Source organism: Arachis duranensis, chromosome 1 (genome assembly GCF_000817695.3).
Source record: "Arachis duranensis cultivar V14167 chromosome 1, aradu.V14167.gnm2.J7QH, whole genome shotgun sequence".
Lineage (NCBI taxonomy): Eukaryota > Viridiplantae > Streptophyta > Magnoliopsida > Fabales > Fabaceae > Arachis > Arachis duranensis.
Genome location: NC_029772.3, coordinates 57,454,897 through 57,459,029, shown reverse-complemented (window position 1 = coordinate 57,459,029; position 4,133 = coordinate 57,454,897).

Genomic DNA, 4,133 nt, shown 5'->3' with positions numbered 1-4,133 from the left:
TTTCTGGCGTTTAACTCCAGACAGCAGCATGTACTTGGCGTTCAATGCCAAGTTACGTCGTCAATTTCCAAATGAAGTATGAACTATTATATATTGCTGGAAAGCTCTGGATGTCTACTTTCCAACGCCGTTAAGAGCTTGCCAATTGAAGTTCTGTAGCTCCAGAAAATCCATTTTGAGTGCAGGGAGGTCAGATTCCAACATCATCAGCAGTCCTTTTGTCAGCCTTTTTCAGAGTTTTGCTCAAGTCCCTCAATTTCAGCCAGAAATTACCTGAAATCACAGAAAAACACACAAACTCATAGTAAAGTCCAGAAATGTGAATTTAACATAAAAACTAATGAAAACATCCCTAAAAGTAGCTTGAACTTACTAAAAACTACCTAAAAATAATGCCAAAAAGCGTATAAATTATCCGCTCATCACTCTGTCACAGCACGGCTAATCATCTGTCAGTTCTCAATCAGGTTGGAACAGAATCCAGTGATTCTTTTGCGTCTGTCACTAACGCCCAGCCTTCAGGAGTTTGAAGCTCATCACAGTCATTCAATCCTTGAATCCTACTCAGAATACCACAGACAAGGTTTAGACCTTCCGGATTCTCTTAAATGCTGCCATCAATTCTAGCTTATACCACAAAGATTCCGATTAAGAAATCCAAGAGTAAACATTCAAGCCTTGTTTGCTTGTAGAACGGAAATGGTTGTCAGGCACGCGTTCATAAGTGAGAATGATGATGAGCGTCACATAATCATCACATTCATCAAGTTCTTGAGTGCGAATGAATATCTTGGAACAAGAATTAGCTGAATTGAATAGAAGAACAATAGTAATTGTATTAATACTCGAGGTACAACAGAGCTCCACACCTTAATCTGTGGTGTATAGAAACTCCACTGTTGAAAATACATAAGAACAAGGTCTAGGCATGGCCGAGAGGCCAGCCCCCATAATCTAAGAACTAGACGTCCAAAGATGATCTAAAGATCTAAAGTGATCAAAATATGTCAAATACAATAGCAAAAGGTCCTATTTGTAGAGAACTAGTAGCTTAGGGTTTACAAAGATGAGTAAATGACATAAAAATCCACTTCCGGGCCCACTTGGTGTGTGCTTGGGCTGAGCATTGAAGCTTTCATGTGTAGAGACTTTTCGGAGTTAAATGCTAGCTTTTGTGCCAGTTTGGGCGTTTAACTCCCATTCTTGTGCCAGTTCCGGCGTTTTACGCCAAAATTCTTGAGCTGACTTGGAACGCCGATTTGGGCCATCAAATCTCGGGCAAAGTATGGACTATTATATATTTCTGAAAATCCCAGGATGTCTACTTTCCAACGCAATTGAGAGTGCACCAATTGGGCTTCTGTAGCTCCAGAAAATCGACTTTGAGTGCAGGGAGGTCAGAATCCAACAGCATCTGCAGTTCTTTTCAGCCTCTGAATCAGATTTTTGCTCAGGTCCCTCAATTTCAGCCAAAAAATACCTGAAATCACAAAAAAACACACAAACTCATAGTAAAGTCCAGAAAAGTGAATTTTAGCTAAAAACAAATAAAAATATAATAAAAACTAACTAAAACATACTAAAAATAATGCCAAAAAGCGTATAAATTATCCGCTCATCACAACACCAAACTTAAATTGTTGCTTGTCCCCAAGCAACTGAAAATAAAATAAGATAAAAAGAAGAGAATATGCAATGAATTCCAAAAATATCTATGAAGATCATTATTAATTAGATGAGCGGGGCTTTTAGCTTTTTGCCTCTAAACAGTTTTGGCATCTCACTCTATCCTTTGAAATTCAGAATGATTGGCTTCTATAGGAACTCAGAATCCAGATAGTGTTATTGATTCTCCTAGTTAAGTATGATGATTCTTGAACACAGCTACTTTATGATTCTTGGCCGTGGCCCAAAGCACTCTGTCTTCCAGTATTACCACCGGATACATACATGCCACAGACACATAACTGGGTGAACCTTTTCAGATTGTGACTCAGCTTTGCTAGAGTCCCCAATTAGAGGTGTCCAGGGTTCTTAAGCACACTTTTTTTGCCTTGGATCACGAGTTTATTTTTACCCTTGCCTTTTGGCTTTTTTTCTGCTTGTTTTCTCTCTCTTTTTTTTCGCACATAATCTCTCTCTCTCTCTCTCTCTCTCTCTCTCTCTTTTGTATTCACTGCTTTTTCTTGCTTCAAGAATCATTTTTATGATTTTTCAGATCCTCAGTAACATGTCTCCTTTTTTCATCATTCTTTCAAGAGCCAACATTCATGAACAAATTCAAAAGACATATGCACTGTTCAAGCATACATTCAGAAGTCAAAGTATTGCCACCACATCAAAATAATTAATTTGTTATAAAATTCAAAATTCATGCAATTCTTCTCTTTTTCAATTAAGAACATTTTTCATTTAAGAAAGGTGATGGATTCATAGGACATTCATAACTTTAAGGCATAGACACTAAGACACTAATGATCATAAGACACAAACATAGATAAACATAAGCATAAAAATTCGAAAAATAGGAAAATAAAGAACAAGGAAGTTAAAGAACGGGTCCACCTTAGTGATGGCGGCTTGTTCTTCCTCTGGAAGATCTTATGGAGTGCTTGAGCTCCTCAATGTCTCTTCCTTGCCTTTGTTGCTCCTCTCTCATGATTCTTTGATCTTCTCTAATTTTATGGAGGAGGATGGAATGTTCCTAATGCTCCACCCTTAGTTGTCCCATGTTGGAACTCAATTCTCCTAGGGAGGTGTTGATTTGATCCCAATAATTTTGTGGAGGAAAGTGCATCCCTTGAGACATCTCAGGAATTTTATGATGAGGAATTTCCTCTTGTCCATGTCTATGAGTGGGATCTCCTGTTTGCATTGAGCTCCTTCCACACAGATATCCATGAGGACTTGGTCCAACCTTTGATTGAAGTTGACCTTTTTTGAGTTTGAAAAGGGACCTCGGGGATCACCTTCTTCATGGCCACAACTTCATGGAAGTGGTCTTGATGCACCCTTGAGATGAATCTCTCCATCTTCCATGACTCGGAGGTGGAAGCTTTTGCCTTCCCTTTCCTCTTTCTAGAGGTTTCTCCGGCCTTAGATGCCATAAATGGTTATGGAAAAAAAAAGCAATGCTTTTACCACACCAAACTTAGAAGGTTTGCTCGTCCTCGGGCAAAAGAAGAAAGAAGAGAGTAGAAGAAGAAGAAATAGAGGAGATGGAGGTGGCTTTGTTTTTCGGCCAAGAGGGAGAAGTAGTGTGTAGGTTGTGTGAAAATGAAGGAGTGAAGATGGGTTTATATAGGGGGGAGAGAGGGGTAGGGTTCAGCCAATATGGGTGGGTTTGGGAGTGAAAGTGGTTTGAATTTGAATGGTGAGGTAGGTGGGGTTTTATGAAGGATGGATGTGAGTGGCAAAGAGAATGGTGGGATTTGATAGGTGAGGGGTTTTTGGGGAAGAGGTGTTGAGGTGATTGGTGAATGGGTGAAGAAGAGAGAGAGTGGTAGGGTAGGTGGGGATCCTGTGGGATCCACAGATCCTGAGGTGTCAAGGATAATTTATCCTTGCACCAAGTGGCGAGCAAAAATGCTCCTTCTGCCAATCCTGGCGTTAAACGCCGGACTGGTGCCCATTTCTGGCATTTAACGCCAGCTTCTTGCCCATTCCTGGCGTTAAACGCCAGTCTAGTGCCCCTTTCTGGCGTTAAACGCCCAGAATGGTACCAGACTGGGCATTAAATGCCCATTTGCTGTCTTCACTGGCGTTTAACCGCCAGCAAGCTTTCCTCCAGGGTGTGCTATTTTTCTTTCTGTTTTTCATTCTGTTTTTGCTTTTTCAATTGATTTTGTGACTTCTCATGATCATCAACCTACAAAAGAACATAAAATAAGAAAATAGATGAATATAATAAGATTGGGTTGCCTCCCAACAAGCGCTTCTTTAATGTCACTAGCTTGATAGTGGGCCCTCATGGAGCCTCACAGATACTCAGAGCAATGTTGGAATTTCCCAACACCAAACTTAAAGTTTGAATATGGGGGTTCAACACCAAATTTTAGAATTTGGTTGTGGCCTCCCATCACCAAACTTAGAGTTTGACTGTGGGGGCTCTGTTTGACTCTGTTTTGAGAGAA